Source organism: Salarias fasciatus, chromosome 13 (genome assembly GCF_902148845.1).
Source record: "Salarias fasciatus chromosome 13, fSalaFa1.1, whole genome shotgun sequence".
Lineage (NCBI taxonomy): Eukaryota > Metazoa > Chordata > Actinopteri > Blenniiformes > Blenniidae > Salarias > Salarias fasciatus.
This window is the reverse complement of record NC_043757.1, coordinates 21,876,532-21,901,670: the sequence shown is the minus strand read 5'-3', so window position 1 is coordinate 21,901,670 and position 25,139 is coordinate 21,876,532. Positions and strand designations below refer to the sequence as shown.

The 25,139-nt window shown below is 40.4% G+C and overlaps 1 protein-coding gene across 3 annotated transcripts in view; it reads left to right on the top strand.

The window, feature by feature from the left end:
- The window catches only part of chrm3a (cholinergic receptor, muscarinic 3a), an 80,232-nt gene that overhangs the window by 18,547 nt on the left and 36,546 nt on the right, over nucleotides 1-25,139 (top strand). For 2 of the 3 annotated variants that reach the window (XM_030106389.1, XM_030106390.1), the window contains exon 2: nucleotides 8,893-9,010. The exons of the other annotated variant lie outside the window; for it this stretch is intronic. The gene's annotated coding sequence lies outside the window, so the exon portion shown is untranslated. The remainder of the gene's footprint in view (nucleotides 1-8,892; nucleotides 9,011-25,139) is intronic. 3 annotated transcript variants of the gene reach the window in all.

The following is a 25,139-nucleotide window of genomic DNA, read 5'->3' as shown; positions in this document are numbered from 1 at the left end:
GCATGTTTAATTAGATCCAAATATATTAAAAAAAATCACCCAGTGAGTCTTACTGATGTGTGAGAAAAGACTTTGTCTCATATGCGTGTTTGTTTATGTGGTGCTTCTGCAGCGAGCTCGGATTTAAGAGACCAATGGGGATGAATTTAATCATGTTTGTCCTCTCGATGTTGTTAGCGCTGACCCTTTGCCTATATTCTTAGCTCTTTTCTTAACAGCCTTCAAGGGAAGTGTTTCATGACTCTGAGTGGTCCTGCAATGGGAAGGTTAGAAATAGCTCGTGCCTGACAAAGAGTCATCTGTATTTGAAAACCATGGAGATCCTTTTGTTGGTACTGGCGCTACGGCCATGCAGTTAAATTCTTTTCTGCACGAATAATTCTTTCTGCGCCTTACGGGACACTGTAATATATCCCCCCTTTCTCAGACAGGCCTGAGCTAAATAGGATTGGAACGAAGTGGCGTGTTTGAGAGTCAGAGTTCTCCCATTTCTGATGACCGATGGCTGAAGCCAGATGAAACGGTTTCGTGTGAAAAGCCGTGCCTCTGCTTCTTCTTCTTCTCCCCTCATTCCTCCCTCCTCACCTAAGCCGCAGTGCATCTTTTCGGTGTCATCAAAGAATGCAGTGGGGTCTGCCTGTCCCGTTCACAGAAAATAGATGCATAAGAATTGGCCATGCACTCGTCTCCTCTTCCTGCCATCCCTCCCATCGTTGTCCCTCTCTCCGCTCTCCCCTCTTCTCTTCCCACCTCATTTCCAGAGGTACGGTGCTCTCCATAAGGGAGGTAGCAACAACCCACACATTTCTGGCTGAATGAACACACTAAGAGCTTTGAGCTTTTGGGATTTCAAATTCTTTTATGCTACTTTGTGGCATTTGTGATGATGACTGGTTTAATGGGCTGAGGAATTTCACTCTGTGCACACAGGATACACTTCATTTGCCAAGCAAGCTGAATTTATTTATCCACTGAAGATTATGCTCAACATTATTGGAGTGTCTTTTTTGTTGTCATACCCAAATCCGATCAAACTTGAAATTAAAAGGTCATTAATACACCTTAAAGTATACCTTAAAGGGATGATTGTCATCTGGGAACAGTTTTACTTTTTGATTTTGTGTTTTAGGCTAGTCTCACCTCTACTCCCTTGTTTCGAACACTTTTTTAATCCAATAGTTCTGAGGTATCTAACAGGTTTACTTTAGTGGGTCAGACCATTAAAAGAATTAGCCATAATAGCATTTAAATACAAACTTTAATGCTTTGTGGCACAGAGTATATGTGAATGAAATGTCTATATTTTTGCAAAAACAACAATTACTGGAGAAAATTACTAAAGTCACAACATAAAGCCAATTTTAATACCTTCTGATGCAAATACAACTGAATGTCTTTAAAACTTCCCCTATACCTGTTACATTATGCACGTTTTTACAAAGTCAACCTTGCAACATTGCTTTGAGCAGCAAGCTAGCTCGCTTTCATGCCGATCTTTCAGCTCAGATCTCAGTGTTAAGAAATGTGCTGATAAATCTTTTCTTTGAAACTTTTATGATTTGTTTGGTGGATCGATGGGCCTGATTGGAGTCTCTCGCAGGCCGGTTCTGGCCCATGCCCCTTGTTTGACATGCCCAATCGCTTATTAAAATCTTCAAGTAATCAGTAAATGAAAATGCTTCAGATAGTATAAAGTAAACAGGAAGCATTTTCGAAATTGGGAACAAATGTTTAAAGATAAAACAATATTCCTATAATTACACAACTTCCATCACCAGTGTAGCCTGATGAGAGCAGTAGTTGGATGTCACACATCCAGAGCCACTCGCAGGCCTAAATTTAGCTGCTCTTTAGTCATTTTGCCATCAGAAATCGAGCTGATGCAATGGTGGGTTTTTTTTCCCCTCTCTCTGTCATGATCCCTCCCTTGTGGTTAAGTAGAGAAGATTTTAAGAATCCTGCCCTCTTGTTTGTGTTGCTCGGTTTGTGGCCCCATTTGTCTTAATAGTTGCATTTATTATTTTTCCTCCTTTCCCCTGTGCGGTTTGTACCTCTGTGCCTCTTATGATGTCGGCTCACATTCGGCGTGTCTCTAATTGAGTTTTTCGGACGGACGGTCTGGTCTCAAACGCTCCAGGAGAGATAAAAGAAATTTTGCATTTCTACATCAAAGCTGCAAGCCCCCCCCCCACCCCCCTCCATGTCGACCCGCTTTCACACTCACCAAAACATGATGAGATCAAATGAACATCTAAGGTCAGCGTGGCTCTGAAGGGTTAATGATGTGGAGACCGCGCTCCGATTTTTAATTCACACTCCGGGCAGATAACCGCTCACAGCCCACGCGAGTCTCTTCCTTTCACTGATGACTCATGCACTTTTCACTTTGCAAACGACCTGTTTATTTAAAGCACTTTGCATGAATGCGTTCGACTGTGATTTGGCTCGGCTCGGCTCAGACCTGTCATTATCAGACTCTGACTCCTTCAGCAGGATCAATAGGTTGTTAATAGCAGCAGTCATCTAAATTGAGCGATGCACCGCCCTGTAGTAGAGAGACTAGAAGTTAATTTAGGAGAGGAGTGGCGTACTCCTGAAGTTATTTGCAGTTTTTCCCGTTCTTACTAACTGACAGAGTGCCATGTGGAGTAAAAGCTGTGCGTCTCACATGGACAGAGCAGATGCTGCTTCCCATTATTTGTTGCTGTCTTCTGGTGCACTCAGGGAGTGAAGTGGGATATATTTTGGGAGCGCCGCTTTACCTTCATACTGTATATAGAGATTTATGCGAAGCTTTCATATCCGGCCATACAGGAAAGATTGTTATCCGCCGACTTCCACTGATTGAAGTCGGCTAGATAAACAGGAGTAAGAGCGCGAGTGAGCGTTTTCCCCGAGTGTGTTTGTCCTCCCCAGTTGAGACCAGAAGATTCATTAACGCGGCAATGAATCATGACAAAGGTTTCTGCGTCTGACTGGTTTTTCAGTGTAGTGGCTCCGATTAGTCCAGCAAATACTTCAGAAGAACTTTGTTTCATGTAAACTAATGTATCCCTTCAGTGAGGCGTCTGCTCAAATTCCAGACACAAATCCAAGAGAAAAGTCCAAGAAACTTGTAGAACAAAACATGTAGTGTCTCACATCTGAACTTTTCTAACATTTGTAGTCCGTTGACTGGGAAAAAAGAGGAACCTGTGTGTATGCTGCTTTTCAACATGCCTTGTAGGGCAAATAGTTCTCAACGTGTATCTCCACTCCTGATCCTCATTAGAAAAGTAAATACCAACCATTGCTTTACACAGATGGGAACCTCACGCTACAATTAGAATGTGATCATAATGCTGATAATAATTAGCCGCTGACAACAGAATGACTTTGATTTCTCCTTTCCGAGTGAACTTGTTCAGAGATCCGTCAAATCAAGATTGTGTAGCCGGGTCCTTTTCAGTTTTGGTCGTAGGATGACCCCCGTGTCTATTTCTGGATCTGGAGATATACCTTTGAAGAGCTCGACTGTTCATACATTGTTGGATTTATTTGTTTATTTATTTATTTTTGAAGGTCACAAAGACCCAGTCTGTCATCACAACACTGACATATTAGAAAACAAAGGATGAATAAATGTGAAAGCTGTCCCGAAACGGGCTGTCACTGCAGAGATATTGTCTCTGTGCGGACGTCTTGAGAGGGATGACTTTTAACAAATGTGAGCGGGTGAGAACGCCGCGCCTTGGCACATTTTCAAGGCCTCTCTGTTTTTCTCTCGCGTCTTGTTTCTTCGAAGTATTACATAAGTATACACAGCTATTAAACAGTGTTGCAAAGAACGCTCAATATTGAAAACATCTTGAGGCTGACGCTGTAAAACTGAGTCGTGTTCCAGTGTGTCGCTGACAGAAAAACAAATAGGGCCCATCAGATTTTGTGCTTTTGCTGTTGAAGTGACAAATATAGACGTCTCTTCTGGGTCTGTTGGATTTATGGAAAACTTCTTTATTTTCCTCTCATATGCCATAGTTTTATCTGGCCTTTATTTCATGCTGTCTGCTTTCGGCCTGTCTGTACCGTTTTCATCTTTACCGCTCGTCTCGCTCCTTCTTTTACAGCCTCGCGGGTTTTATAGTGGCTGCTTCTCTTCCATCTGTTTCCCAATCAATTTGCTCTCATATCCTGCCAATTGGTGCACCTCCATGGGCCAGGGCTCATTTAACAGGAAGCTTCGCATGTTCAGATCGTCAGCTGCAGCTATGGTGATCAGTCCGTGAACCTCTCCGAGCCACAGGGGCATGCTGGGATTTCGACCATTTGTTTGAAGTTGGATATCATCCTTCACGAGGCCACTGTGTGTGTAAGAAAACAACGGTGTTTCGGCAGATGGCTCACAAATTCACTCATTATAGCAGCGTGAAAGTTTAATGAAGAAAAACATTGTGCCTCTGGTCAGGTCGCGGCGATTTATTGATCTCAAAACCTTGTTTCTGTTTATTATGAAGCACGAAAACACAGTTTCTTTGATGGCCCATTTTTGAGCGCGTAATAATGTGTGAAATAAACTGCCATTCCCATATAGTCAAAATGAGTTTTCATTACTGTATTGCAGTTATGTTGTCTTCGTGATGCCACCTGGCTTGTATTTAAGACTGTCACGAGCCTCTCTCATCTCTTCAAACAGTAATGTGGAGCCCATTCAGTATTTATCACCAATATTTTTTCCTGCGCTAACAGTCACTGGTCTTTACCAACCTTTTGTAGCATTCATGTGGTTTTCAAAAAAAACAGCAAAACAGAAGGCTTACAGAAAAGCCCACTGTCCTCACTGATGGGCTGGAAAGATTTTTTTTTTTTTTTTTTTTTTTGCTCTCATAAATTTTAATGTGGAAGTAGCCAAGGCAGACATATGCATCCCCAAAACCCTCCACCTCTGACTCTGCTGCCTCATATTCCCTCACTCCGCTTCTCCAAGTGATGCACCAACATACACTTGCTGAGCTTTAAATGTCCAAAAAGTCAGTTCGTCTGGACAATCTACTATCTAGTCTGGCTGGGTGTGTGTGAATACATGTAGGACAGAACAACAAAGCTTACTGTCAGTATAGATGTCTTTCTGTTTTCTTCCGACACCTGTTGTTTAATTGTTTGACCCTATTTATTGATTTATACATTTCATGAATGGTCATTGTTGGATTTTTTTAACCTTCATGTAATCTAATTGCTCTCTCTTTGCGCTATAACTAACTGTAAAAATAACTACATAACTAACTGTCCAGTCGCAGACCTTTAATGTCCAAATAACCAGTAATATTCCTCTCTGGCCTTATCATTGCACTTCAAACTAATTACATGTTCCTCTTTAAATGTCTTGAAGGATTAAAAACAAGAAGCAAAGATGCACTCTTGGTCCTTTCTTCAGGGAGGGATTTGAACATTAGCCTGCTGGTCACTTTTACCTCAGTATGTCACTTTTAATCCAATCATCACAAGCTAATATTGAAAAGTTTAAACTTGAAAGGCTGTTTTTATTCCTGCTCTCCGTTAGCCGTATGACACGACTTGTCTACACTACATGTTGAAGGTTAGAATGAGAAAACCGGCTTTGTTTGTGTGAACCGAGAGAATCTTGCCTGTTTAATCACACTCCATCACCCACAAAACAAAGCGGCGGTGTCTGTGCGCTCCTCATGAAGTAGCCGGCCTTATCAGTTGGAGCAGATGGAGAGCGTCCAAGTAAGAGGCTCCGTCTGGCTCCATGTATGTCATAAGTAAGAGGATGACCTTGGCTGAATCTCAACTGCAGTTCAAGCATAAGAAACACACTCTTAATGTGGGTTTCTGTCCGTCGCTCGGCTTGTGTCTGGGTGTTTGTCTTCCTTTTCTCTCTGACACACACTCAACCTGTCTCGCTCCTACACATTCCTGTATGTGATGTTACAGCTGGAGTCAATATGCACTCCTCCGCACTATCACTTCATCAAGAAAATAATAATAATAAAAAAAAATCCATTTGTAAGATGTTGACTGAGTTTTCGAGACTTTTGCAAAGCCGTTACAAGAAAGTGCTTAGATACTGAGTCATTTGTGGGATTAACATGTAGGGATGAAATAAGGTTAAGATTTCTCTCGACAGTTAATATCAGAAGCAGGCTGTTTGTTTTCAACTCTATCTTTCAGCAACATTTGTGTCGCCTTGTTCATTCTGCCCCAGTAGAACTCACAACTCCCGAATGAATCCTAAAACTGATTTATCAAAGGCAGTTTTTCTTACATCTGTATATTTGTTCTCGCTTTTCTGCACTCGCGAGGTTGCACGGACAGTCGGGTTTTTCGGCCAATAAATTTAAATGGCTTTGCCAGTAGGTTTATATTGGGCCGGTGCTGGCTGAGATAAGAGCCTCCATTTAGAAGGAAGAGAAATGTGAGGCGGCGAGTGGAAGTGTCATGAGATCCACATTGGTTTATGTTTAATCTGCACAATCCAGTCCATCATGTTGGAGTCATTGCCTTCAGTGCATGCCACGGTGCTCCTGTGCTGCAACTGTCAGTCTCCTCTGTTGACTTAAAGAGGATGTAGACTCATACGCTATGTGCCTCCCTAATTACACAGGTGGTTCTTCTCACTTGGCGCCAACAAGTTTTACTGTTGCGTAATGCATACAGAGTCATAACTAGGCTAAGCTCCTATTTAGCCTAGTTGTGACGGAAGTCCTTGCTCCAAGCTGATTTCCTCATTGCTTTTATGGAGTTTAATGCACCCAGCAACTTTGTAGATAAGATGCAGCTAAACAAGCAAACTGACAACCGACAAAGAATGTAGCTTGGTGGCTTGGTTTGCTTGGCTAAAATCATTTAGCCACATATATGTGATGCATATATAGAGATAATGTGTGACACCATCAGCTGCTGGTTAGCAATGCATCAATGCTGCTCTGATACTAGTCTGATACTAGTTTTTTTTTTTTCAGTATTTAAATGCTTGCTGGCTTGTTATACTGCCCAGTCGATTAGTTTCCCATTAAATCACCCTATCTCCTGAGATGCATCATTATGCTGCGATTTGCCAGTTCACATAATGGTAAAGCTTACAATTGCTCGAATACCAGCACAGATAGCTCTCCTTTTTTTTTTCTTTTTTTTTTTAAAGCTTTTTAATAAATACCCAACACTGAAGGAAGCCAGTTTGCACACACTGATTAATTTATAATTATCTGGAACAAAACAGTTGAAATTTCCTCCTCAAAATTCCAAAATGCAGATTAGTTTAGACGTGTTCCTGCCTTCCAGCTCACAATCACCTCTAATTTGACTTTTCCTGACGGGAGCTGCAGCATGTTTTGTCATTTGCCCGCCTACCTCTCGCACAGCTGAAGGCGTCTTCTTGGAAATGAAGTAACTGCTCTGATTGAACATGTGTTTTTTTTTTTTTTTTTTTCCTTTTTTCTTTCATATTTCCGACAGATTCACTTTGGAAATGAGCGCCACACAGTCTCCTCCTTCAGAATAATCCACAGTGAGACTGAACTGGATCTTATATAATTACTTGACCTTTTCTTCTGTTACTTGAAAGGCTTGCCCCTCACATGTACTGTGTGACACTGCTGGTGCAGATTGGGGATGAGCTATTGTACATTCACATTCTCTCGGGATAATTACCGTTTAATATTTTCTAGTAAAATCCACCTTATTCATCGAGCATTTCGTGCAAACTGACTCAGATCAAACCCCGTTAAAGTGGAAGTTTGAAAATGGTAATTGGCTCGTCTTCTTGAAAAAGCCTCTTGCAGATTCAGCTGAATTGTGGAGCGCAAAGGCTAAGCGTGATCGGTGGTATTTGCGTGAAGTATCTTTTCACTACACCTTTTACAATTAGCTTTAAAAACTGGTGCTGGTATTTATGCGATTTCGTTTTTAGTCTTCGTGTAACCAGTGAAAATGTCAGCATTACTAAAAATAAAAAAAAAGTCACAGCAAAGAGATTCCCCCTTGCACGGAAATGTCACGCAGCTTCCTATTAGAAAAGAAGCGCTACCTCACTTGACCTTTGAGATATAATTTGTATTTCACCTAGGAAAAGTAGAGCAGTACGCACCTCATTTGTTACGCTATACATGGCGAGCTGTCTTTGAACCGTCGAATGCTACCGTCTTCTACTCACTGTCAGGTATTGTCATGTATTCATCCCAGCCGGCTATTGTTCCCACTTTTATTTGATTTTATTTTCTTCATTTTGGGATGTGCTCCATTACGTTTGATTATTTTTAATGGCAAGGCCATTCTTTTGTAGTACATTCATATTTGTCTCTTAAGACTTGAAGACTGTTTTAATGAGCTCTCAGAAGGTCTGCTTCCTTAGCCCCCGGCTAGATAAAGCTATGTGCGGCAGGCAACGCTACTCGACCAGGACTATATAAGGCATGAACACTTCCCTAGACATGAAGACATGCCATTCTTCCCTTTGACAGATGATATCCAGTGGGGAATGGTAGCTACATAGCTTTAGCAGATCCTTGATTAAAACATAAAGTGAGATTCTCACTCTGCAGCAGATGTGAAGGTTTGTTACCCACGGCAGCCTGAGCTTTTTGGCTCTCGCATGGATGAGCGCTACACCATTCAGGTGATTAGTAAGGGCCTTTGGCCTTGGGCTTTACTTTGAAGGGCAAAATGTATTGCTTCTAGGAAGAAAGGCTCGTCTTTTTTGGCTTTAAGTTGCTGCAGTGACGAAGTGTTGTAGTCTTTTCTTTCCCACCTGTAGACGTTTGACTTCCATTTCAAAGTGATAAAAAGGCCCATGTGCTATAGATATTCCACTTCCTAATTTGGACACATCCTTTTTAACACATTCTCTCCTTTCCTCTCCTTCTCCCACTGCCCTTTTGCTCCCTGTCTGCCTCGCAGACGCCATGATGATCCGGCTGGAGGAGGATAATCGCGCACCCCCAGTAGACAGCATGACAACCAAAAGGCCCTCCGCTGAAAGGTGACCTCCAGACACTTCACCTCCCCAAACCTTTTGGTGAGTGAAGACAAATGACGCCATCTTTCTCCCCCCTGTCAACGGTCTGTACCTCCGAGCCACTTGCTAATGCTCATGTTATACGTTTTCAGCTGAGTCCTCTTAAACAGAACACATTATCCGATGTCGGCTTTTATCATTGTCTTTGCCTTTGAGGAACGAATGTTCGATGTGGATGGATTGTTTGGGCCCGATTCCTCTCTAACACATCGATTGACTCGCCTGAACTTCGGCCTTAAATTGGATAACATTTCAAATGGAAAAGAAAAAAAAAATCTTAATTAAGTCTTTCTTTATTTCACAAGATCTGCGTTTTTTGTTTAACCGAAGTAGCCTCAAATTAGATTCGAATCCAAAGGAAATGCTTCCGTGTGTGAAAAAGAAATGAAAATGGGAAAAGATCAGTAGTTAAACACTTTCGGTGTTTGAATAGATGTTTCTTCTTCATGACATTTTGTTTGACATGTCCAGCTACATCAAATCTGTCTTCAATGACAAATCAATCAGCTAATTGAGCTTATTCAGACCTATTCACTCATGTTTCTTTATTTTTTTTTCTAATGAGGCTCTCAGTGGTTCTTTTTTTAATGAAACTCAACAAATCCCACAAAAAGGCCAGATGTAAAAAATGCCGTAGCTCAGCTCTCGATGTGCTCCAACTCCTTATCCCAGCTGTGGACTGTTTTCAGATGTGCATTTGTACAAATTTCGTGCTTGAGCGGGGCTTGAGTGACAGCTGTTTTTTGGGGCAGCATGTGTGACAAAAACTGAGCAAATTCTCTTGATGTAGCGGCATCAACGCACTGTTGCTTTATTAAGCAGATACTAAAAAGGATTTACACTTTCATTCCTCCAAGAAAATAACACAATCAACATTTAAATGGTGTCTCCTTCGTGGATCGTCAGAAGACCACACATATTGCGAGTGCTTCTGTGAAAACCTTGTTGAATCAGAACTTAATTTGGATGCACATTCCAGGAAAATCGTTATTAGCATACTGGGAAGGCCCATGTAGGGTAGCGGTCCTCCACGGTTCGCAAATCATCTGTAAGTTATTACCTGTGGAAACCAAATAACACGCATGACAAGAAGAAAACAAACAAGAGTATTAATAAAAATAATACCGCTTATCGTCTGACAACAACAACAAGCACAATACCAAAGTACAGATAGTTCCAATACTTTGCCTTACAATAATAAATGGGACGTGTAATATTGTGTAATGTGATGAGGAACCCAAGGAAGAGAGCCTGGGAAATGCAGCACATGTGGTTTGATTGAAACAAGTGTTTTCGTTTGAAATTACGCCCTTGAGATGACGCTGGAGATAAATATGTGTGACATGAGGCGGGTGACAGGCAGCTCCAATCAGCAGGAGTGTTCAATCTACAACTGGAGGAAGTTTGGTTGGTTGATGTGAAATTATACGTAATGACTTTGTAGCATGAAGACTTGATATTTCTGCCATTTACTTTTGGCGGGGGAGATAGTGGTGACCTTAGAGCCCGCACAAAGGTCTTGTTTTATGAATATATCCATCCAGCCATTAGTTAAGCCCCCTTAATCCTTCATAGGGGGGTCAGATGGAGGTTGGAGCTTATCCCAGCTGACACTGGGAAAAAGACAGGGCTCCACTGTGGGTAAACACATTGTGACCAAAAATTGTGCGCAGCCAATTCTTTATCCTGCTCATAAGTCGCCAAGATCTCACAAATGAAAGATGTTTATATCATTTATCAAGCTGCATCCCTGATTAGTGCAATAAACCTTATGATGTGGTGTGGCATGACTGTCGACTTGATGTATACAGCTGCCATAGATGTCTATTGATAAAATATTGCCCTCAGTTCATCTAAAAATTTGAATCAGATGAATTAGCCTTGGGTTAAATTGCCTCTGTATGAAAATCAAGACTTGCACTGAAGCAATGATTGATATCAGACTTGCATTTATCTAGAAAGTAGAAAACCTCAGGCTACAATCAATGCAATCTCTGTTAGTGAAACACAGAAAACATTAAAATAAAGCAAACCATAAAAAAAAAAAAAAAAAAAAAAAAAAAAAACTCCACTTCTTGGAGGCAAGCATCATTTATCATTAAATAACGAATGCATTCTGTATGCAGTGTGAATGCTGTGACTTTGTTAAGAGTTCAGTGGGTTTGCAGTTTGTCTTCCGGCATGTATTCAGGTGTGAGTACAAGAGCAGGAATGGTTATAAGTATTCAAGCATTAGATGGAATTCAGTCAGCGTGCATTTAATTTGGCTTTGCGGTGGCAGGATGCACCACCAGAGAATGGCCAAAATGTGTATGTGTGTGTGTGTGTGTATGTGTATGTGTGTGTGAGTGTTAGAGGACCGATAAACCAATTCTGTCACTTCATTTCTTAGCAGGTGATGACCTGTCTAAGGTAATGTACTCATCATAGTTTTGCTTCATATTGTCCGTTTCAGTCATTAGTTACATAGTGAGGCTTCATGGGGCATTCACAGCGTTTAGCAGCAGATTGAAATCACTGATTCATAAAGGCTCAAGCGAATTGTACATATATGAAATCCTGTTATAAAGGTAATTATAATAAATATTCATAGGAATCTTTGCATGTATTCAGACTCCAGCCTGTGTAACGTTGCTGCTCACGACTTCGTTTCAGCGTTTCTGCCGTCTTCACGGAAACATACATCGTTTTCACAATGTTGCAGTGTAAACACAAAATATTTCTGAAACAGTAATGCCAAAACGATGCGTTTTCACCTGAAATGTTATTGTATAAACGAGGCTTTAGGTTCATTGGTGTCTTTATAGGTGTGAATGATTGTCTGTGTCTCTCCAGTGTTCTGCAACCTGAAATTAGATGAATATGTCAGATTATGATTCTTCTTTCTTTCTTTTTTTTTCTTTAAATCTGTTTCATAATTTACCTTCAATCTCGACCTTACTTATTAAGGTCAAACTGGTGTGTTTTTTAGAATAAAGTGTGAATTAAGTGGGGAAAAAAACAAAAAACAGTGAGTCATTAGTCTGTGAGATTCAGTTTTATGATGCTTAGAAATAATATAAAGAAACTTGACTTGGCATTCAGCTGCTGTCCTTGGTGGCTCCTTCCAATTAAAAATGAATCTCTTTATTAAAAAACAGAGTATGGTAGCACACACATTCACATTAAACTCAGACTTAGTTATTACTTGACGCCCAATGTTTGATGAAACTTTAGAAAGATTAGGTGTTTTTAAGCCATCGTAGTGGATCATATCAGGCTCTTTAAAAACTTCTGGAGTCGATTTCTCAGTCTTAATTTAAGTTTCTTAATGTCCAAAAAAGCAATTTAAAATATTTGTCTTTTTTAGGAATGCACAAATGGTTCCTGATCCAGATCCTCATCAGATTTACTCAATATTTAGTGTCTGCCAGTAGGGTTCGACTAGTTGTTGTACTTGAGAAGATATTTGTGCTAAATCTTGATGCAATAGCTGTACTTTCTTTTTTTTTTTAAATAATGATCTTTACTCTCTTCATTGAATACATCTTCGTGGAAATGCTCTGTATCATTTGAGAAAGAGTCATCCATTTGTAGCCTGTTCACTTGTTACTTTGTGTGATCGTACTGAGTATCACTCCCTGAACCTTTTCAGCAGATACGCAGCAGAAGAAGACTTACCTTTGATCTCACCGGTAAAGACGTGATTCGCTAAATGTTTTTACAAAGTATGCTCGCGTTTGGATAGAGTGCAAAACAGTCTGACAGAATCCATCCTCACATTTTGGGAAAAAAAAAATAAAGCTTGTATCGGCTGCGTTGTGGGACACAGGTGAAGCTGAAACACATGGCAGTGCTGAGCCGCGGCAGCCCCGTGGGCATGAGGTGAAGCCTCCGAGGACAGATTGAATAAGTCATGGGTATAAAAGAAAAAGAAAGTGCCACAGCTGCAGCGATGCAGAACCACAGCTGTGGCACCGTCTCATGACTTTTTATTCAGGAGTCACGACTTAGCCATGTTGAGACTGAACTCTGCGTTATTCCTTCTGATGTTGGGACTTGTCTTTCACTCCTTTTTTTTGTTTGTTTTTTTTGCTGAAGAAGTGACTGCTGGACTGTTTATTCCTTTCGGTAATTGCTCTTCCATATTTTAGCAGTCTCGCCTCACCCTCACTCAGTACCTCAATCTTCTGAGGTTTCAGGGGATGATGGCACATAATGCAAAGCACATAATGAGTCTCATTTGGTTTCTGGCCATATTGTGCAGCCCTGTAGCCAAGTCCCACTCCTGCTCTTCACCCGCTCATCCAGTGAGCGCTTTGTCCAAAGGCAATTTTGGCTTAAATTGTGACTTTTTTTCAGTATTTGTTCTACACAGTCATTTGTCTTCTTACTAATGACATTTTAAAAACGACTGTCCTGTCCCCGGCACTAATCCTCCGCACCTACACTACCTGTCTGATCATGTCTGGAAACTCATTATGCCTTTCGGGTAGCTTCTCAAAATTTCATTTTCCCTTTGTTGGTACCCGAGCTTCCATCTGTGCCTTCATCCTTGCTCATGAGCTCTGACCCTCTGCAGCTGTGTACTCTGTAGATTTTGTAAAGAGTGTTTTCAAGTGTTTTTTTTTCCACACAAGGCCATAACACAGACACATCATTCAAACGTTTTCTTACACCTCCACCTGTTCCTTTAGTCTTCTGTACTCAGGTTGTGTTGTGATACGAGAAGGAAATAGGGTGGTCCGACGCAGGGGAAAAGTAGAATGACATCCAATAAAATGGTTCAAAAATAGAAAGAAATCAGACAAAAGGCATATTAATTTTCATGAAACATAGGGTTAGATGTGATAATTATGTTATGCAGACCTAATGAAATTTAAGAGTTAAGAAAAAAAGTTGTTTCAAATCACAACAAATTCCAGAAAAAATGTATCTTGTCCACACAAGACTTAGAATTGGCTTTATCATTTTAGAAATATATACTGTATATATATATATTTTATTTAAAGGATCAAAGGCTGGATTATGGTGTGTTTTAATCCTGCTTTAGACGAAAGTGTTGGGACAGTTTCAGGTTTTTTTTTTTTGGCACTTCTGCACAATCGCTCCTGGATAAAATAATGAATACGGCATTAAAGTACAAATTCACTTTTTAATTTGAGTGTCTTTACATTAGTGCAGGACAAGGCCTGTGAGAGATGAAGCCCTTTATTGCCTGTAAGGGAGACACTGTCTGATTATGACATTCATTTTCTTATAATATTCCCACAGTAAATCCTAAAGGGAAACTCCATACTTACCAATCTGATGAAAACCTGTGTAACAAAACTTAAATAACTTTCTTCCACTTATTATGTGTGAAACTCCCTCTCTTTTTTTGCCGTTTCCCTTCCTCCACATAATTCCCCACTTTTATTATTCTTCCTATTTCAGTTGCCAGAACACACAGTCCCATACCTGCTGGAAACAGTGTCCAGATGTGCCTTTCCAGCTCTCCTCCTCGAGAATAAATATATTTTTTATGTGGGGGTTTTGATTTGTGCGTTTTTTTTTTTCTTTTCCCGTCGCCCAGTCGATGTTATTGCGCTGATATGGACTGCACTGGTGGAAATGACTTCATCGGTACATGCTTGCGATAGCTCAAATACTCTCAACACATTTTAAGGATTCCTGTCACACGCTGCCCTTTGCTGACTAGAGTGTCTTCAGGTGTAACTTGGAAATGTTTGAAGGTTGTTTTCAAACTGCAGAATGCTGGAAACCGAACTTCGGAATGAAAACAAGCTGTCTGGAAGCCAGCAAGAAACTACCACGTTTTTTTTTATGTGAACAAACTAACACAGAAAAACAACACCAACTAAAAAAAAAAAGCTTTGAATACTTTTGCATTAAATGTAGAATTGATAAATAAGATAATTAAATTGGGCTACAAAGTCACACTGTGATAGAACACAAACATCTTTCCGTGTGTGTGTGTGTGTGTGTGTGTGTGTGTGTGTGTGTGCGTGTAATAACACCCATTTTTTTAGATTGGGTTTGTACTTGTACTGAAGTAGTGAAAGTAGTTTAAGGCGAGACTGTTAGAACAATTAACATTTATTGGCTCCGAATGGCTTCACAGGAGAAGTGTTTTTACCACTAACAGTTATAGAGCAACATGGGAATCTTAACACACACAGGCAGGTTGCAGCGTAATATTACATAACAAAAAAGAGATTTTTTTTTCAATCCATCTCCGCTTCAACTGCTTAATGCAACCAGTGCGTTATGCTTAAAGTCAGTCTATGCATTAAGTTAATGGCTCCATTATGCTCTATGCACCATTGAATTGCATCGCATGCTTGATGAAGTCTTACATTGCCGGGACATCGCTGCTGGATCGGTAAAACTGTCACGTAAGTGTAACACTGATAAACTAGCAACACGAGAAAATTGAATTTGAGCTGCGGCGGCTGTCTGTCTCCGGGATTTCAGTTTGAGTTGGTCTGCAATATCAGCCCAGAAAGAAATATCTCAACAGCTCGCAGGGACTTTCATAAAGTGTACATGCTTTTATGAATGCTTGGGAATTAACTCCACTGAGTTTGTTTTCGTCCTCTGGCTTGCTATGATAATGTTGCCAATAAAGTCCCTGAAGTATTGGTTAGGTCCGTAATTGCAGATCCATGTTTGTATCTATCCATCACTTCAGTTTACGGCATTATCTCGGCAAAACTAATAATGTTCCCAGCAGCTCAGCTCCACTGTCAGCATGCTGACATTCAGCTCAAAGTATTGTTGTGCCGAAGAGGAATCGCAGTCAGCCGCGAGCTCGGTGGCAAGCTTGAAAGAGTTTTTTATCTGCAGCGTTGGTTGCTGCAAAACCAAATTCTGTCGCTTCAGAAATGAAAATGAAATGACAGGCCTGCAACACGACACTCAAACGGGCCCAATGTAGAAGAAGATTCACAGTTTTTCATGGTCTGAACAGTTTTGGCCAAAAAGCATTAACATTTATACAACATCATGACCATGTCCGTCATGCTTGTGGTGCAGGTCATTATGTTCACAAAGTACATACTTATATTTTCATCATAGAATGTTATTGAGAATTATAAAAAAAAAAAAAAAAAAATCATGTTGTGTTTTTATATGGTTTATAACACAGGTTTATATTTGAGAAGCCATCCAACCCTGTCCTCTCTCCATGCATTAATGCTGACAGTGTATTGGGAAAAACGATGCGTCTTCACCTGAAATGTTGTGAAAGAGCGGCCATAATTAGCTCATTTAATTCCAATTGACTGCAGGGATAAAAGAGAGGATGACAGAGTGAGACAGAAAGTCATTTATAGCCGGGATGAGCTACTGTAGTGCTGGGAGAAGGACGAGGTGCATCAGAAATACTAAGTAGACCAGGTTGGACCTTATATGTTAACGTTTGAAGATGCAATGCTTCATAATGATCATTTCAGTTTAAAATATCCAAACATTAGATGATGAGTTTCACCCTAGTTAAAACACTTAACAGTGTAACTGGAGAGATACAACCCATAAAACTCAAGCAGTTTAGAGTATTTGAGTGAGTGTTTTACACACGTGCAAACGTGATAAGGAAAACATCTAGACTGTTCTGTTTTTTTTAAATCACAAGTTTCCACTCCTGTTTAAGGGTTGAATTCATATCAGAACATGTAGTTTGATTGTAATCTACACCTCTTCATAAATTTAGTGGCTAAAGACTCAGTGAGAGGACTGTCAAAGGGAAAACAAACGTCTTTTAGAAAGGGCATGTTTCTCCTATTTCCTAACCTGAAAGGCGAAAAAACCAAAAACACACACACACACAAAAACAAGCAGCGACAATGAAATAGAGACCTTCGCTTGTATTTTGACCTTCTGTCACAGCATTTAGTCATTTGGTTTGCACAGTCCCATAGGAATGTTTCCACCTCTAAGTCACTGATGGAAATCTAGGTATGTGTCACATGGCGCTGGCCATGAATCAAGCAGCTCTGTATCTGAGCTCTATACCATCATGATGATGAATTATTGCAGCTTCCACACTTTGCTGTGCTACAAATAGACACTGTACAGAATTGTGGCTTCAAACAGATCACACTGGTGGAGTGTTTTTTTTTCTTTGTTTTTTTTGAGGATTCTGTTTCTGTCAAGCAGCCGTACTCAAAGGTATTCACGGAGGCTTCAAAGTACCGAGGGAGCCAAAATACAGAGCGCATCGTCTGGTTTACTTAAAAAGTCTGAGAGTCAAAGTGAAGCATCTCCATGATTAGAGCTTTTGACACATATTAGCCGTCCCTGAGAAAAATTGCAGAGCTTCTGCTGAGCCTACTATCGGATATATTCTTTTTTTATTTCACCAAACTGATGCATGGAAGAGAATTTACATTTCCCTTATCTCTAAACGCAGTTGTCTTCCGCTTGTTTCCTGCCATATTCTACCTTTAACTCTGTACCTTGGATGTTCATTTTCTGCATGCGTAGCCTTCTTTTCTTCTTCTCTTGAAGTGTGTTTCGTTTGTTCTTCGCCACCCCGTTCATTGTACATTGTGTCATTGAGAATCTGCTCCTGGCGCGATGCTTTTTATGCGGCGTAATTCTCTAAACGTGGCCGGCGTTTGTTACGGACGACGTATGGAACAAGGTGGTGTGTGTCCTTTCACCACTCCTATGTTGTCCTGAACTCAGATGAACCCTAAGTTGAACACACTCGGCGGGAAAAGGCTGGAAGCAGCACCACTTCTTCATCTGTGCAAAACAACTGTCTTAGTTTTCTTTTTTTTTGTTCATTTTTCCCCTTAATTGGACAAAATATAGACTGTTTTTAGATTGTGTAATGAATGTAGACACATAAGTTCATATTTTGTTTTTTTTCCTGCAGTTTTTAACAGGAGGAGAAAAAACTGTTGTAAGAAGTGGTTAAAAATCTATTTTGATCTGCTTTTTTCCTTCAAACATCTGATCTACTTTCTTGTATTTTAACTTAAGTGTGAGTCTAAATTCTTCATCTGCGTCTTTAGCATTACAGCGACTTCTAATGACTTCCTTTTTAGCAGCGAGTATAATCTTAAGCAAATATTTCTCTTTTCCTTGTGTAATTCCTTCCCAGCGACCCAGAGATAGTACATGGCAGCACTTAGAGGTTACACAGCTCTATATTTTCAAGGATGATGAATTATTCTTTCCTGTAAAGGATTTATATTTAAGTCATGTATAACAATGGAGTTTCAAAACAATATGTGCATGGTTTTTGCTCTATATGGTTTCATATTCACCAGCATTATTATTTCCTTTTTTTTAACCCAGACTGTGATATAACATCAGATATTCATTATGTATATTTTTAAATGAAAAAAACCTACCTCCTCTTTATGTGCTTTGTTTACTTTGTACTCACTTGCTAACGTGTGATTTGTCTCTAACTTTAGCTTCACGTGGAACCAAACGTCTCTCCTATTTTTAGGATTTTCGGGGTCTGAAGATCTGAATTGATGATTCTGGCTTTAATTAGTATAGCCTGTTTTAGTGATATCCGTAATTCTTTACAGGCTATGCTAATCTGTGCCAGAATCAGCAATGCAATTGGGACGGATGTATTTCTCCATGGCTTTAGCCACTTTACTGCACTGTTGTTATTATCATTAACACCTCTTTATGTTTATTGCTGGCTCTGAATCAATATATAGAAATCTCACAGAGCCACAACAGAAACTCATCAAGATGGATATTGATTGACGTTCAGTCAACGTTTATGTCTGCAGACAATATATGATTTGTAAAATACCGAGTATCTTCTCTCTGTTATGTGCTGCAACTAATATGGCTTTTTTCAGATATCTATTGAACAACAGCTTGATGAGTGTAAATGTCAAAGAAGATATCGGTAAACAGACATTTCTCGGTCCTGCGGCTGCTTCTTATGATGCTTTTTTTTTTTCCTTTTCATTTTTTTCCCATTAACTTGGCATGTTCAGGCACCTTACCTGCAGAGACTAAATTTGACACCGTGTCAAAAAAAGCCATTATCTTTGTTTAAGCTCATGTGACCTCTATAATGATAAATGTGGAAAGCTTTGTCTTTTTTTTTTTTTTTTTTTAACACACAATCAGAGAGGATATTCTTGATGGAAAGACGATAAGGCTTCATCCTATCACATCTGTCTGATTCCATTCCAGGAGTTTCAACTGGGTTCGTAGTTGCATCATTTCTCATAATACCAGACGAAGTTTGAATGTCATTTGCACCTCTGTTCTTTTCATAATAGCTTGCATTGAGACTGGCGGGGTCCGCCAATCCTGTACTGAATGTAAATTAAAATGCATGCATGCATACAAAATGCAAACATCTGAAGATGAGAGGTGGTGCATTCAAAACAGGAAACCTGTTTTTTTGTGCTTTGTCTTGAAAACATTGAAAAATGCCTCTTATAATGGGTGCTATTGTATTTTTAGTTGGATTTTTTATGTGTTTTCTTGGTACCAGTAATATCTCATTGTATATGATTGTGTAAATCAACTGCTGAAGTTTATACCTTTGCATTCTTTACTCCTGGCATTTATTTTTATTATTGCGATCCTGTTTGTGAACGTTAATCACTAAATGATATTTCATGTATGGTGTGTTCAACAATGTTTTAATTGAGGATAAATCCTCCTTTGTGTAGATTTGCTGCTACAGGAGTTGAGCTTTAGAGAATAATTTTGACATACTGGTAAACCCCCTGTAATTCACTTCTCTGAGGAACTGGCATTCTGGGCTCTTTGATTGGCAGGGAGCAAATGGCACCAACATCTGGAGGCACTTGGATTAGACTGATTAAAAAAGAAAAAGGAAGGCCAGACATACACAGAGAGGAGCTTATAGATAACTGAGTATATGCATTTATGCATACACGTGCACACACACATGCACACACACACACAAGCGCACTGAGAGGAGCTGGCCTCTCACTAACCCTCCAGCCCTCGTTGCTTTGTCTGGCTCCGAGCAGGATTATCAATCCACCTGTGTCGTCTGCAGTTTGCAGCAGCTGGCTGAGGAAATGTTCTCTTATTAACATACTCACCTGAGAGAGTATGTCCTCATATTTCCTCAACCTGCAATGCTTAATGTTTTCAATTAGTTATTATTCGGCTTTCCTGACCATGTGATAAAGATTTTCTGTCTCGCATTGCTCTCTCTCTCTCTCTCTCTCTCTCTCTCTCTCTCTCTCTCTCTCTCTTACACTCACTCACTCACATCATTTACTCTCAATTTTGCAACAGGCCTTCTATTCAGGGTGATTGATTTTAGTGTATTAGTCCACTGCCCGCTGTGTCATGTTACTTACCTCAATGTTGATGAATCATCTGTCTTTTTGTCTAATGGCAATTAACTTGCACGTACATGATTCCATCCATCTTGTCCGGCCGTGTCTGAAACCCTAATGTGGCCATTTAACACAGACCTATGGAGCATTGGACTTCACAGAAAGCCACTGATTGCATTACTCCCTCCCCTTACATCAACTTGGACCTTGTAAAGTTAATGCCGCCAATTATCCATTCCCCAGTCAGGCTTTTATCGCTGTCTGTCTTTTGTCTTCTCAGTCATCGCACCAGTGGAAATAATGTCCTCATTTTTTGCAGCATTATTGTGTTCATATAATACTTGGAAAAATACATCAGCATATACGTATGCCTTAATGGCAGGTCACGTTATGCATACAATGTGTTTTTTTGCACAGTTGTATAGTTTTAATGACTGCCTTTTCCTTGCTTTGCATTTTTTAAACTGCTATTTCCACAACAATCTGCTACCTATAATTCAGCAGTGAGTGATAGACCCTGCTTAACCCTGCTGATAAAATTCCATCTGAACCTTGGCCATCAGCGGAGAGGGAGAGAGAGAGAGAGGGTAAAATGCAGTGCCTCAAGAGGTCACATCTTCACGGTGTTATACACCAGAGCACCAGGCCCCTCCATTTAGCAGAGTAATTCAACTCATTACGGTTCCCTCCAAACGGCATGCATGGAAAGTGTTATGCCTGAGCTGCTATACACTCTAAGCTGCCTTGGTTTATGAGGTACCTGCTATGTGTGTGGGTGCGTGAACGATGGCACATGCTGAGGAGCTCTCTCCCTCCATTTCCAAACATTGATAAGTTGCTTGTGGGAACATTTCTCTATTTTGCATCATTTCCCAAAGCAAAGAAATAAACAAACCATTATAATGTACGGTCAGTTCTGGTTTCATTTGCTGATAGCATTTGATAAGTAATTGGAATTCCAGTAATTTGCCACTGGAGGAGGAAATAAACTCGAGCGACTGGAGATGGAATTGCTGGATTATGCAGTATGGAACTTATTTTATCCTCCTGTGTTTGACAGGTAGTTGTTTATGTGCATATTTTTTTGTACACAACTTGTTAAATTGGACTTTGCAAAGAATTTGCGTGCAGATTCTGACAGTGACGGATGTTAAGCAGTGGCATATCTTACTGTTCAGCTGTGTGATGTGTCAATATAATTTCCTCTTCATTATATACACTCACATTTAGTTTTTTTTTTTTATATCTCCAGATATATTAGCCCATTGTGCGCAATGTTGCTGTCATTCACTTGACAAACTGTTTTTCTTCATGACGTTTCATTTGCTTTTCATATGGGTATAACTGATGTGTGTATTATTAAACCGTCTGAGATTTAGTTTATGAGATTAGCTGCAGTGTGTAATCAATCATTGTTATCATATTCCAATATTTTCTGGAACTATTTCTACAACCGCTGAAGAATTTCTGCCTATATTTTCAAGCCTGTTGAATCTGAGGGTGTGCAGCTTCCGCTGCTCCGTCCATCCATTCATCCATCATGCAGAACATACAAAGAAACCGCCACACGGTAAAGCGAACATGCACATGTAGAGCTTCACGATGCAAACAACAAATTGATTTCTCCAGAAAATAATCATGCGGCTTTGTACACATAATTGCAATATCAATATAAATATGTTGTTAAAATGGTCATTTATTCTTGTCGCCCAATATCGAAGACATTTCATTTTCCTCGTCGTTTTCATAAACATTTATTTGACTCAGTGCTTGGTGTTCTGTTGACGAGTAATTATCTTTACTCATCATCGATGTATGAAAGACGCACGGGATTTTGGGATTGGAGGGCACCTGGCAGGAGCAAATACATGCAATGTCACTTTGCTGCTTCATTTCTAATGTATGAATGTTTTTCTTCAATTGGTGGGAGCGCACAGCCTCCGCTGTTCTTCTGTCCGTTGGCTAAGATAAGTGCCGGGGTGATTTGTGTGGTGCAGTGACGCTCGTGGCCATTTCTTCTGTGAATTATTAGAGCCAAGAATACCACCCTGCACAGCAATTAATGACACTCCATTGATTTGGCTCTATTCCCAACGGGGCAGAAAGGAAAAAAAAATCTATCTAGAGGGTTGTTCCTCCCTTGGGGGTCTTATGTAAGTTCCAGGATTTTTTTTTTTTTAACTCAATGCTCCGACTTTTTTTTTTTTTTCTCAGGAGACATAACCTGCAAATTTCCACAAAAACATGAACTTTAACAGCCTCTCAATACTTATATGTTTCCCCCCCCCAAAAAAAAAAAAAAGTTGTGTTCAAGTGAGTTTCAGACCGAGTCATATTAGGTGTGCTTTTTCAGCAAAGGAAATTTCAGGCTGAATATTCATGATGAGTTTAAAGTACTGCTGGGATCAGATTAAAAAAGATAACAAAATGCCTTTTTACCAGTGGAGTTCAGCTCATTCAGAAGTTCTCATTGATGTGATTCAAAAGCCACAATTTGAACAGTATTATGGATTATTTGTCATCTCAGTGGATTTCAGGAAGAATTGGGCTAAGATCATTTAGTGAAATTTCTCCATAGTGTTACTTTAAGAAAGGGAAACAGGTGAAAAGATCAGTATTCACACATGGTGTCTCTTCCTCTTTCGCCCTCGTCTCTTCCCGTGGCTGTGGCTGTTTCTCCTTTTTGCCTTTACATCCTGCATGCCCCCTGTTTAGTCAAAAACAGCCCTACAGATGCACTTACTCCAACCAATGCACTCACAAATTCATATGGCAGGGAGATGGCCCAGAAAGCCTTTCATCAGCATTATACTGCAGGGAGTGTGTTATTGGTCGGCGTCCAAAAGCTGAGGAGAACCTGCAGTATGAAGTCCAGGCGAATGCCATTGAAAGCAGAGCGAGAGACCTCAGACGTTGTGAAGGTGATGGAGGACAAAGGTTGGGGAAAGTTTTGAGTAGCCCGCAGTTCATCTGTAAAACTGTTAACTTTCTAAACTTAAGGCATGGAGCATAAAAGATTCATCGAGAATGAACTCCGCATGGATTTTCTTCACCTCTGCGGCTTCGGTGATGGGTCGATCTGTGTGCGCTGGGAAAGGATATGACTGCGTGGCTCTCATGCAGTTTTAAAGTGGATAGAAGAAATTGCATATCACTGTATTCACACAAATAACGCCACTCTTCACCCCGTCTCTGCTTTGTGATTAAAGAAACTTTCATTCTCATTGCGACGGGAGTTTATCACAATAACGTACGCTTCCACTTGAAAGAGAGAAATACTGCGCTGCAATTGTGTTTTTTATTTCTTTCTAACATGGTTCTTATCATTAAAGCGACCGGCATGTATATCTATATTAGCCCCCTTAAATTCCGTATACACATTATGCATGTGAAATTATCATTAAATGGTATAATGTATTATAATTTAGCGCTGTCGGAGGGCCTGTTCCGCTGTATAATGTTGCCTTTTGATATTTAAAGTTCATCTCACTGATAATACCATGTGTAGACCTTTACTTAAGAGCAGGAGTTGAAACTGAGTGTGTCTCCATGGCGGCGTAGCTGCTTTTACATTTTAATTAGACGGAACCACAGAGGTGGCAGTTAAGGCATTCTTGTGACGAGCAGACGTGAAAAACATTTTATTTTCAGTCAGAGGTTCCATGCAGTTTGTAAACCTGACTTCAGCGTGTAAACCGTCTTGGGACGAGGGAAACATGATCTCGAGCTGAGATAAACGGTGACTCACTGTTCACAGCTGACAGACTCGCTGCTCATCTGTCCAGTTTTCCTGGTTCGCCTGCGCTGCAGGAATTTAGTGCCATTGTTCCGTTTAATTTCCTTAAGCTAAACGTGTTGACCTTCACCACATTTGATCTGTGAAGATAAGATGTGCTCTGGTCTTTTTCAGTCTTTCCTCAGTTCAGTCGGGGGTCACTAAGAATCATTTTCCTTATTAAGAAAAACCTTCAGGAGGCCCAAACCAGCATATGATGGTGCACAACGTAATCTCCAATCAGTAAAACAGCCTGTGCGGCTAAAGGGCTAATTTATTCCTGCTTTATATTCTTCTTACTCCCAGTTTCCAGGTTGCATTGAGTGTTTTTGCATTCGCCTCCAGTCGGCTGTATTGTGTTTCACAAGCATCGGCGAGCGCCGTGAGATTGAAAATCTGTTTCGCGAGATCTGCGGCAATGAATAGTGTCTAGTTGGTTTTGGAGCTATACCTGGCCACTGATGGAGACCAAAGCAGAGCCAATGAGCTTTGATCTGATGTGAATGTGGATGGGCGGGCGCCCCACCCAGAAACACTGCCTTAATGATTTGTCCAGGACAACATAATGCAGAAGGGGGGGGGGGGTTTGACTGAACCGCGCTTATGAATTTGTCCTTGTGGAGACGCCACAGAAGAATGCGAATGACACTCGTATCTCTTTTTGAATGCTCTAATATACGGCAGTGCGGATGTGCATGAACAGTTCCACAAATCAGGAATTGCAATTCAAAAGTGTTTGCAGCCCACCTTCAGCGGGGCGTTTTAACGGCAATCATTTCAGCACATTTGGCATCCGATGCATTTGTCTCATCGTTTCCCTTGCTCGCGTTCTTATTTATTATGATGGGCCCTTCCCATTAACTGTCACGGCATCTACAGAGGAATACAACAGGAGTCATTAAAAGCTGGGGGGGTTTCGCTAGTTTCAGCTGGAGAGGGAGAGAAAAGACAGAATGAGGATGTGGAAAAGCAGGGGCAGATCAAGAGAGAACTGAATTTGAGAGATTGAGATTGATGATGGCAAAAGGAAAAAAAAAAAGGAGACACTGGAAATGAATAAGGA